Source organism: Emys orbicularis, chromosome 2, assembly GCF_028017835.1.
Source record: "Emys orbicularis isolate rEmyOrb1 chromosome 2, rEmyOrb1.hap1, whole genome shotgun sequence".
NCBI lineage: Eukaryota > Metazoa > Chordata > Testudines > Emydidae > Emys > Emys orbicularis.
This window is the reverse complement of record NC_088684.1, coordinates 299,459,545-299,471,226: the sequence shown is the minus strand read 5'-3', so window position 1 is coordinate 299,471,226 and position 11,682 is coordinate 299,459,545. Positions and strand designations below refer to the sequence as shown.

The window sequence follows — 11,682 nt, the reverse complement described above, 5'->3', positions numbered from 1 at the left end:
ACCCCCCTGCCCACACACAGCCCCTAGCTACCCCCTCCCTGCACCTGAGCTACCCCCCCCCGCCTGCCCTGCCCCGAGCCACCCCCTCCCGGCACAGAGCCCCTAATCATCCCTTCCCTGCACCTGAGCTACCCCCCCCCGCCTGCCCTGCCCCGAGCCACCCCCTCCCGGCACAGAGCCCCTAGCCACCCCCTGCCCTCACCCTGAGTTACCCCCCTGCCCACACACAGCCCCTAGCTACCCCCTCCCTGCACCTGAGCTACCCCCTCCCTGCACCCCGAACTACCCCCCTGCCCACACACAGCCCCTAGCTACCCCCTCCCTGCACCTGAGCTACCCCCCCCCGCCTGCCCTGCCCCGAGCCACCCCCTCCCGGCACAGAGCCCCTAGCCACCCCCTGCCCTCACCCCGAGCTACCCCCTGCCCACACACAGCCCCTAGCTACCCCCCCGCCTGCCCTGCCCCGAGCCACCCCCTGGCTACCGCGCGCTCGGCCCCCAGCCCCCGGGCAGCGAAAGCCGAGAGCCTGGGGGGGGGGAGCCCCGTGCCGGGCCCCCCCCCAGCGCCAGAAGCGCTTCACGCGCAGAGCCCGCCTGGGGCGCACCAGGGCCCGCTCGGCCGAAGCTCCCGGCATGCAGCGCGGCGGCGGCGTTCCGTCCAGGCATGCAGCGCGCTAGGGTCCCCCCCCTCCCGGCATGCAGCGCGGCGGGCGCGGCCGGAGCCGCTGTTGGAGCCGGCACTGGGCGAGGCCCCGCCCCCGCAAGCGCTGGCCACGCCCCCAACATGGCCCGGGCCAGGGGCGCGCAGGTGAGGGCTGCCTTGATCCTGGCCGTTGCTATGGGAACGGGAGAGACAACTCAGCTCCCCCCGCGCAGGGCCCGGCCGCGACCGGGGTGTGTGACCCCCCCCCCCCATCGCAGGGCGGGACCGGCGGGGGTGTAACCCCCCCAATGCAGGGCGGGACCGGGGTGTGACCCCCCCATGCAGGGTCCGGCGGGGGTGTGACCCCCCAATGCAGGGCCCAGCTGTGTGACCCCCCCAATGCAGGGCGGGACCGGGGTGTGTGGCCCCCCCAATGCAGGGCCCAGCTGTGTGACCCCCCCAATGCAGGGCGGGACCGGGGTGTGTGACCCCCCCCAATGCAGGGCGGGACCGGGGTGTGACCCCCCCATGCAGGGTCCGGCAGGGGTGTGACCCCCCAATGCAGGGCGGGACCGGGGTGTGTGGCCCCCCCAATGCAGGGCCCAGCTATGGGACCCCCCCCAATGCAGGGCAGGACCGGGGTGTGACCCCCCCATGCAGATCCCAGGCTCAGGGGTGCTGAACTGTGCCCCCTCTGTTGCAGGTACTGGTGCCTAGTGAGGACGTCTCCGTCTCCGGCCCCGCAGGCGTGGGTGGAATTTGTGGCGTGGCAGAGCCGTGGGCCAGTGACGGTGGAGCCCGTGGCCTGGCGGTGGGAGGATAAAGCCGCGTGAATTACAGGTGGGACAGACCCCTCGGACACAGCTTGCCCAGGTGGGCTCCTGCCGGTGCCTCGGAGCGGGTCCACAGACCCAGTCTCTGCATGCGGCTCGCGCAGGCTACTTGGAGTGAAAAGGGCCCCGTGGCACTGAGTGCCCTGCTGGGGCTACCTGCTGGTGCCCACAGTGCTGGCATCTCGCTAAGGGAATGGAGATGCCATGTGTCAGAGAGGCTTGAGCCGGAACATCTGGAAATAGCCAAGCCGCAAGCCCCAGCTTTGACTGAGCTCTGAGCTGCCTCCAGCATCCCAGAGCGATTCAAGGGCTGGGAATCCAGCTGGAGCTTGCTGGGTTAGTGTCTCGAGTGGTGCCGTGAGCACGGTCTGCAGGTGCCCGGAGCCCGGTCAGGGCAGGGGAGGGGTTAGCGGTGCCCAGAGCCCGGTCAGGGCAGGGGAGGGGTCAGCGGTGCCGTGAGCGCGGGCTGCAGGTGCCCGGAGCCCGGGCAGGGGAGGGGTCAGCGGTGCCGTGAGCGCGGGCTGCAGGTGCCCGGAGCCCGGTCAGGGCAGGGGAGGGGTTAGCGGTGCCCGGAGCCCGGTCAGGGCAGGGGAGGGGTTAGCGGTGCCCGGAGCCCGGTCTGTGCAGGGGAGGGGTAAGCAGTGCCGTGAGCGTGGGCTGCAGGTGCCCAGAGCCCAGTGTGGGCAGGGGAGGGGTCAGCGGTGCCGTGAGCGTGGTCTGCAGGTGCCCGGAGCCCGGTCTGGGCAGGGGAGGGGTCAGCAGTGCCGTGAGCGCTGTCTGCAGGTGTCCGGAGCCCGGTCTGGGCAGGGGAGGGGTTAGCGGTGCCCAGAGCCCGGCCTGGGCAGGGGAGGGGTCAGCGGTGCCGTGAGCGCGGTTTGCAGGTGCCCGGAGCCCAGTCTGGGCAGGGGAGGGGTCAGCGGTGCCGTGAGCGCGGGCTGCAGGTGCCCGGAGCCCGGTCTGGGCAGGGGAGGGGTCAGCGGTGCCGTGAGCGCGGGCTGCAGGTGTCCGGAGCCCGGTCTGGGCAGGGGAGGGGTCAGCAGTGCCGTGAGCGCGGTCTGCAGGTGCCCGGAGCCCGGTCTGGGCAGGGGAGGGGTCAGCGGTGCCGTGAGCGCGGTTTGCAGGTGCCCGGAGCCCGGTCTGGGCAGGGGAGGGGTCAGCGGTGCCGTGAGCGCGGTCTGCGGGTGCCCGGAGCCCGGTCTGGCCAGGGGAGGGGTCAGCGGTGCCGTGAGCGTGGTCTGCCGGTGCCCGGAGCCCGGTCTGGGCAGGGGAGGGGTTAGCGGTGCCCAGAGCCCGGTCTGGGCAGGGGAGGGGTCAGCGGTGCCGTAAGCGCGGGCTGCAGGTGCCTGGAGCCCGGTCTGGGCAGGGGAGGGGTCAGCGGTGCCGTGAGCGCGGGCTGCAGGTGTCCGGAGCCCGGTCTGGGCAGGGGAGGGGTCAGCGGTGCCGTGAGCGCGGTCTGCAGGTGCCCGGAGCCCGGTCTGGGCAGGGGAGGGGTTAGCGGTGCCCGGAGCCCGGTCTGGGCAGGGGAGGGGTCAGCGGTGCCGTGAGCGCAGTTTGCAGGTGCCCGGAGCCCAGTCTGGGCAGGGGAGGGGTCAGCGGTGCCGTGAGCGCGGTTTGCAGGTGCCCAGAGCCCAGTCTGGGCAGGGGAGGGGTCAGCGGTGCCGTGAGCGCGGTCTGCAGGTGCCCGGAGCCCGGTCAGGGCAGGGGAGGGGTCAGCGGTGCCGTGAGCGCGGGCTGCAGGTGCCCGGAGCCCGGTCAGGGCAGGGGAGGGGTTAGCGGTGCCCGGAGCCCGGTCAGGGCAGGGGAGGGGTCAGCGGTGCCCGGAGCCCGGTCAGGGCAGGGGAGGGGTTAGCGGTGCCCGGAGCCCGGTCTGTGCAGGGGAGGGGTCAGCAGTGCCGTGAGCGCGGGCTGCAGGTGCCCAGAGCCCAGTGTGGGCAGGGGAGGGGTCAGCGGTGCCGTGAGCGCGGTCTGCGGGTGCCTGGAGCCCGGTCTGCAGGTGCCCGGAGCCCGGTCTGGGCAGGGGAGGGGTTAGCGGTGCCCGGAGCCCGGTCTGGGCAGGGGAGGGGTCAGCGGTGCCGTAAGCGCGGTTTGCAGATGCCCGGAGCCCAGTCTGGGCAGGGGAGGGGTCAGCGGTGCCGTGAGCGCGGGCTGCAGGTGCCCGGAGCCCGGTCTGGGCAGGGGAGGGGTCAGCGGTGCCGTGAGCGCGGTCTGCAGGTGCCCGGAGCCCGGTCTGGACAGGGGAGGGGTTAGCGGTGCCCGGAGCCCGGTCTGGGCAGGGGAGGGGTCAGCGGTGCCGTGAGCACGGTTTGCAGGTGCCCGGAGCCCAGTCTGGGCAGGGGAGGGGTCAGCGGTGCCGTGAGCGCGGTTTGCAGGTGCCCAGAGCCCAGTCTGGGCAGGGGAGGGGTCAGCGGTGCCGTGAGCGCGGTCTGCAGGTGCCCGGAGCCCGGTCTGGGCAGGGGAGGGGTTAGCGGTGCCCGGAGCCCGGTCTGGGCAGGGGAGGGGTCAGCGGTGCCGTGAGCGCGGTTTGCAGGTGCCCGGAGCCCAGTCTGGGCAGGGGAGGGGTCAGCAGTGCCGTGAGCGCGGTTTGCAGGTGCCCGGAGCCCAGTCTGGGCAGGGGAGGGGTCAGCAGTGCCGTGAGCGCGGTTTGCAGGTGCCCGGAGCCCAGTCTGGGCAGGGGAGGGGTCAGCAGTGCCGTGAGCGCGGTTTGCAGGTGCCCGGAGCCCAGTCTGTGCAGGGGAGGGGTCAGCGGTGCCGTGAGCGCGGGCTGCAGGTGCCCGGAGCCCGGTCTGGGCAGGGGAGGGGTCAGCGGTGCCGTGAGCGTGGTCTGCAGGTGCCCGGAGCCCGGTCTGGGCAGGGGAGGGGGCTCTGCGGCAGGCGGTCCTTGGCTCTGGCAGGCAGGGCCTGGACGAGAGTTGTCCCGGCTGGGAATAAGGAGCAGATTTTCCCCGTGGAGGGTCACCCCCTTTGGAACAACTGAGCTGGTGGGGGAGTGTATGTCAGTGAATCCAGGCCAGGCGTCTCTCTGACAGCCCCACTCTAGCTCAGTCGGCCGAGCTGGGCCGGGTGCAGGAGTGCCTGGGGGAGAGCCCTGCCCTGGGCTCTGTGGGAGGCTGAGTGGGATGGCAGAACGGTCCCCCAGCTTGACATCTCTGACCCCGGGGAAGCTCCATGCTAGTCTGCAAGCTGCGAACCCATAGCTACTTATAGCGGGGATACCTGCCCTGGCCCCCTGCAGCATCTTTCTGACCCCTGTGCACTGCGTTCGTAGGGGCTGGAGCCCCCGGCTTCCCCCATTTACCCTCCCTATACAGGCACAGGGTCCATCTAGGCTCAGACTCGGAGAGTAACTCTTTGTGCACCAAATTGATAGCACAGGCTGAGGATCTCAGATACTTCACACACCCTTGCCTGTGAGCACCAAGATCCCCTGGGCTGAGGGGTCAGAGTTAAGGGGAGGGTAAGCGAGGGGGTTGGGCAGAGTTCAGGCTCGTAGAGCTCCCAGCCTGCGGGATGTGCTGAGCTGTCTAATCTCATCGTCAGACTTGTGCTAGCTCTGTGCTGGCAAGTGGGTGCCCTGGCCTGGCTCGGAGCTGGGCGGGGGGCAGTGGTTCTGGGCCCAGGGCTCAGAACTGCTCTTTGTTTCTGTAAACGCCCTTTGCTGTCCATAATGAGCCGCATTAGAGAAGGCAGCGAGTGGGCAACGCTCACAGGTGCCGGGGGAGGAGTAGCTGGGACACAAAGCTGCCCTTGCTGCTTGCTTGGGGACCTAGGGAGCAGTGCACCCACCCGGCTCCCCCCAGCCCACTTGCCTGGCTGGTGCTTCCACCAGAACTGCCGAGCTTGAAACCCGGCTCGTCTGCTGGCCTGAACTGGACCCGCCCGCAACACAGCACACCTGGCTGGGGAGCTGTGAATTAACTGACCGTCTCCTGGTCACCCCTTCCAGCCGTCACCCCTTCCCACTCCAAACCCGCCTGGCAGCGTCTCCAGGGAACGTGCCTGTGACCTCGGTGTCTCTGCAGATCCCGCCCCAGAGGGCGCCTCTGAGATGGAGCCAAGTGTTGGGGGCAGAGGAATCCCAGATGCTCCTGGCGCGGGTGAGTGATGCTGACCCAGCGCAGAGGGCACCGCCCTGGTAGCAAAATGCCAGCAGACGGGCACCCCGCACTAGTGCTCCAGGCCCAGCAGCCTGGCTGGAGCTGGCCTGTGGGGTGCTGAGCCAGCCCCGGGCCCACCCTTTCTGGGGAGCAGGCATCTTGGCAGTACTCAGGCTGGGCTGTTCGTGGAGTTCCTGGGGCAGCCCTCAGTGCCACGAACCCTGGGTTAGTCCTGGCCCCATGGGACAGCTAGATGTGCCCCAGCGTCTCCACTCCCAGGACAAACCCCTGCCTGAAGGCACCGCCCAGAACGACTCCAACACCTCCTGCTCACAGCTGGTGCCAGAGCAGTTGGGAGATGCCCACAGGCTGGGCGTGGGGAGCCAAGGGGGAGAGGGGTGCCTGCAGGGGGTGAGGTGGAGCTGGGGATCCCCGCAGGGTGTGCTGGGGTGTGGGGCTCTGGCCCAACATGGGGGGTTTGCATCCCAGCTGCTCTGGGCTCCTTCCTGATTCTGTTTTTGCAGCAGGCGCTGGGGGCTGGAGCATCAGAGAGGAGCAGAGCGACACGCCAGGATCCTGGGCAGTGAAAGCAGAGAGCGCGTCCCAGAGCCTGGGCTGTGGGGAGCTCCTGGCCCCGGGGAGCGGCCGTGTCGGGGACGTGCTGCTGATCTGCACTGAGTGCGGAGAGAGCTTCGGGCATCACGAGGCCCTGATCGCCCACCAGCGAGGCCACGCTGGGCAGGGGGCCGGGCCCTTCACCTGCCCCCAGTGCCAGAAGGGCTTCAAGCACAGAGCCAGCCTGGTGGCGCACCAGCGCGTGCACACGGACGAGCGCCCCTACGCCTGTGCCCAGTGTGGGAGGGGCTTCCGCTACAAGACCTGCCTGGTGGTGCACCAGCGCGCCCACTCCGGCCAGCGCCCCCACAAGTGCCCGCAGTGTGGCAGAGCCTTCCTGCAGCGCGGGGACCTGCGTGCCCACCTGCGCACGCACACGGGCGAGCGCCCCTTCGCCTGCTCTGAGTGCGGCCTCCGCTTCCCGTCCCGCCGGAACCTCGCCTGTCATCAGCGCCAGCACCCGGACCTGGGCCCCCACCAGTGCCAGCAGTGCGGGCGCAGCTTCCGCCACAAGCGCAACTTGGTGCGGCACCAGCGCGGCCATGCTGGCACCCAGCCCTACCGCTGCCCCGAGTGCGGGGACGGCTTCTGCTACAAACAGAGCCTGGTGGCCCACCAGCGGGAGCACGCCACCCCCCGGCCCTACCCCTGCCCCCAGTGCGGCACCAGCTTCCAGCACCAGGCCAACCTGGCCATCCACCAGCAGAGCCACGCCCCCCCGGCCACCTACACCTGCCCACAGTGTCAGCAGAGCTTCAAGTACAAGGGCTACCTGCGCATGCACCAGCGGAAGCACTCGGCCCCTGAGGCCGAGGGGCGGGAGCGCCAGGCCCTGCCCGGCGGCGGGAGGCTCTTTACCTGCGCCCAGTGTGGGAAAGGCTTCAAGAACAACGGCTTCCTCATCATCCACCAGCGAGCCCACGCGGCCGGGGCATGGAGCACCAGCCCCACCCCTTGGGGTACCTAGCCCCTCTACCAGGCCTCGTGCCATCAGCAAAGGGGCAGCGTTGCCAAGGGAGCTCTGAGCGTGGCCAGGAGGGGCCCAGCGTGCCGACAGGGCACAGTGTTAGAGGGAGGGGAGGGCCGGGCTGCTCAAACCCAGGGTGGCCAACTTGGGCTACTGGGCGTTGTCTGAAAGCACCAGCTCCGGAGTCCTGGGAGAACGGCAGCTTCGGACTCGAAGCACGGCTGTGGTGCCGGCAGGCGAAGGGCTAGTGGGGTGTCTGAGCACATGGGGTTTGCGGGTTCTGCTGCCCTGCCACCGGGTGCGTGTCCCAGCCCTGCCTGGTGCCCCCTAATTCTCTCTGGGCCCCTCTGCCCCGTTTGCCCTTCAGGGAAGAGGCTGCTGAGCCAGGCTGGCTGTCGTGCCACACGCCCAGCTGTGAGGGGCTTTGCCTCGGCACGGCCCCGGGGAGGCGGCTGCTGGAACGCGGAGTCCAGTGCTGGGGGCCAAAGAGCCCCGAGTGTGTGGGGGCTGGAGGGCCCCACCCCCACAACAAGCTGCCCAGATGTGGGAGGCCTCTGCCCTGGCTCAGAGCCTGCCCCCGTGGCCAGGGGATGGGCAGGGGCCCTGGCCCTAGAGGTGTGGGGCTCCTGCAGGAGGGAGCTGTTAGTGGTTGCTGCGTCCCCCTGGGCTCTGCTCCAGTGCAGGGCCGGCTGCGTGGGTCGCCTGGCTGGAGCAGAGGCAGGGCCAGCCCCCCTGTGGCTAATCACAACCTCCCGGCTGGGGCTGGTGTTTCAGGGGCCGGTGCTTACCTGGGCCCCAGGCCAGCCAGCAAGTGCTCAGTAGGCTGAGAGCTGGGAGGCTCCTTCAGGAGCGTCTGGGCCAGGGGCCAGCCCCCAGCTTGGCTCCACTCGACACCCAGGCTGCGGGGCTGCAGCGGCCAGAGCTGGCGGGAGATCGGCCCCTGCAGCCCCGTGTTGGGGGAGGGACACGGCGGGTGTGTTTGGAGAAATAAAGCTGAAGCGCTGCAGGCAGGGCCTGGGATCTGCCTGGTGCGTGTTCTGTGCTGCAGGCGCTGCTGAGCTCACTCACAGCTAAGTGAGCTCCCTGCCCTCTAGGACTGCCCCCATACCTGGCCTAATGCGGAGCCGCTGGGGTCCAGAGCGTCCCCCGTCCTGGGGCTGTGCAGCGCTTGCATTGCCTTTGCCTGTAACTGTCAGCGTAGCAATGCCCTCGCCGGCCCCCGGCCGCGCCGCTCCCGCCTGCCCTCGCCGGCACCCGGCCGCGCCGCTCCCGCCTGCCCTCGCCGGCACCCGGCCGCGCCGCTCCCACCTGCCCTGGTCGGCACCCGGCTGCGCTGCTCCCACCTGCCCTCGCCGGCACCCGGCCGCGCCGCTCCCACCTGCCCTGGTCGGCACCCGGCCGCGCCACTCCCGCCTGCCCTCGCCGGCACCCAGCCGCGCCGCTCCCACCTGCCCTGGTCGGCACCCGGCTGCGCTGCTCCCACCTGCCCTCGCCGGCACCCGGCCGCGCCGCTCCCACCTGCCCTGGTCGGCACCCGGCCGCGCCACTCCCGCCTGCCCTCGCCAGCACCCGGCCGCGCCGCTCCCACCTGCCCTCGCCGGCACCCGGCCGCGCCGCTCCCACCTGCCCTCGCCGGCACCCGGCCGCGCCGCTCCCGCCTGCCCTGGTCGGCACCCGGCCGCGCCGCTCCCACCTGCCCTCATCGGGCCGCGCCGCTCCCGCCTGCCCTGGTCGGCACCCGGCCGCGCCGCTCCCACCTGCCCTCATCGGGCCGCGCCGCTCCCGCCTGCCCTCGCCGGCACCCGGCCGCGCCGCTCCCACCTGCCCTGGTCGGCACCCGGCCGCGCCGCTCCCACCTGCCCTGGTCGGCACCCGGCCGCGCCGCTCCCACCTGCCCTGGTCGGCACCCGGCCGCGCCGCTCCCACCTGCCCTGCTCGGCACCCGGCCGCGCCGCTCCCACCTGCCCTGCTCGGCACCCGGCCGCGCCGCTCCCACCTGCTCTCGCTGGCACCCGGCCGCGCCGCTCCCACCTGCCCTGGTCGGCACCCGGCTGCGCCGCTCCCACCTGCCCTCGTTGGCACCCGGCCGCGCTGCTCACAACTGCCCTCGTCGGGCCACGCCGCTCCCAACTGCCCTTGTCGGCACCCAGCCGCGCCACTCCCACCTGCCCTCGTCGGCACCCGGCATTCACTAACATAGTGAATGCTAATGGGAAGGGGGTAGGTTTAGCAGATAAAATAAAAAAAGAACAAGTTAAAAATCACTTAGAAAAGTTAGATGCCTGCAAGTCACCAGGGCCTGATGAAATGCATCCTAGAATACTCAAGGAGCTAATAGAGGAGGTATCTGAGCCTCTAGCTATTATCTTTGGAAAATCATGGGAGACAGGAGAGATTCCAGAAGACTGGAAAAGGGCAAATATAGTGCCCATCTATAAAAAGGGAAATAAAAACAACCCAGGAAACTACAGACCAGTTAGTTTAACTTCTGTGCCAGGGAAGATAATGGAGCAAGTAATTAAGGAAATCATCTGCAAACACTTGGGAGATGGTAAGGTGATAGGGAATAGCCAGCATGGATTTGTAAAGAACAAATCGTGTCAAACCAATCTGATAGCTTTCTTTGATAGGATAACGAGTCTTGTGGATAAGGGAGAAGCTGTGGATGTGGTATACCTAGACTTTAGTAAGGCATTTGATATGGTCTCGCATGATATTCTTATCGATAAACTAGGCAAATACAATTTAGATGGGGCTACTATAAGGTGGGTGCATAACTGGCTGGATAACCGTACTCAGAGTTGTTATTAATGGTTCCCAATCCTGCTGGAAAGGTATAACAAGTGGGGTTCCGCAGGGGTCTGTTTTGGGACCGGCTCTGTTCAATATCTTCATTAACGACTTAGATATTGGCATAGAAAGTACGCTTATTAAGTTTGCGGATGATACCAAACTGGGAGGGATTGCAACTGCTTTGGAGGACAGGGTCATAATTCAAAATGATCTGGACAAATTGGAGAAATGGTCTGAGGTAAACAGGATGAAGTTTAACAAAGACAAATGCAAAGTGCTCCACTTAGGAAGGAAAAATCAGTTTCACACATACAGAATGGGAAGAGACTGTCTAGGAAGGAATACGGCAGAAAGAAATCTAGGGGTTATAGTGGACCACAAGCTAAATATGAGTCAACAGTGTGATGCTGTTGCAAAAAAAGCAAACATGATTCTGGGATGTATTAACAGGTGTGTTGTGAGCAAGACACGAGAAGTCATTTACCGCTCTACTCTGCTCTGGTTAGGCCTCAACTGGAGTATTGTGTCCAGTTCTGGGCACCGCATTTCAAGAAAGACATGGAGAAATTGGAGAGGGTCCAGAGAAGAGCAACAAGAATGATTAAAGGTCTTGAGAACATGACCTATGAAGGAAGGCTGAAAGAATTGGGTTTGTTTAGTTTGGAAAAGAGAAGACTGAGAGGGGACATGGTAGCAGTTTTCAGGTATCTAAAAGGGTGTCATAAGGAGGAGGGAGAAAACTTGTTCACCTTAGCCTCTAAGGATAGAACAGGAAGCAATGGGCTTAAACTGCAGCAAGGGAGGTCTAGGTTGGACATTAGGAAAAAGTTCCTAACTGTCAGGGTGGTTAAACACTGGAATAAATTGCCTAGGGAGGTTGTGGAATCTCCATCTCTGGAGATATTTAAGAGTAGGTTAGATAAATGTCTATCAGGGATGGTCTAGACAGTATTTGGTCCTGCCATGCGGGCAGGGGACTGGACTCGATGACCTCTCGAGGTTCCTTCCAGTCCTAGAATCTATGAAAACCTGCCCTCGCCGGCGCCCGGCCGCGCCGCTCCCACCTGCCCTGGTTGGCGCCCGGCCGCGCCGCTCCCACCTGCCCTCGCCGGCGCCCGGCTGCGCTGCTCACAGCCGGCCGTGGGAGCTGGGCTGCGGCCCTTGCAGAAAGGCTGGGTGCTGGGCTAGCAGATGAGCAGGGCTGGGGAAGGACAAAGCCACTCGGTGAATGCTCTGGGCTGTGTCCAGTGTGGTGCGGGGGGGGGGGGGGGAAGGGGTTGTGCCCCACCCCCGTTCAACATACCTAGAGCTGTGCAGGGGGAGAAGCAGGAAGCCTGGGGCTGACCAGCTATCCCAGCAGAGCCCGCGGGGCTCTGACCCCACCCCCCATCTCCCAGTCCGAAGAGTGGACTTGCCTTGACCTATAGCTGTATTTATTGTAGACAGAGCTGACAGCCTGGACACCCCACGGGACCTGGCCCGTCCCATTGTAAAAGTGTCTGGTTCCCGTTGCTTAGAACTTTACCAGGCTGCCGTTCCCCAGCTGGGTGTCTGCCTCAGGCTGAACGCTATTGGAAAGCTTCAGCCAGCTGCTGCAGCGGTGTCTGAGCGGGGTCAGCGGAAATGCGCCCGTTTGCCCTGGGGAGAATATTCTGCTGGGTTGTTGGGAAGCTCCCTGCCTTGGCGCAGGGACTGGAGCCGGGGATGTCCCTTTTGCTGTTCCCATGGAAAGTCAGCA

At 66.9% G+C, this 11,682-nt stretch overlaps 1 long non-coding RNA gene across 1 annotated transcript; it reads left to right on the top strand.

The window, feature by feature from the left end:
• The first annotated feature begins 756 nt into the window (after window positions 1-756).
• On the top strand, window positions 757-5,494 carry LOC135873485 (uncharacterized). The gene is made up of 3 exons (XR_010561127.1): window positions 757-807; window positions 1,346-1,482; window positions 5,419-5,494. It is a non-coding gene; the product is annotated as an uncharacterized LOC135873485 (long non-coding RNA).
• The last annotated feature ends 6,188 nt before the right edge of the window (window positions 5,495-11,682 follow it).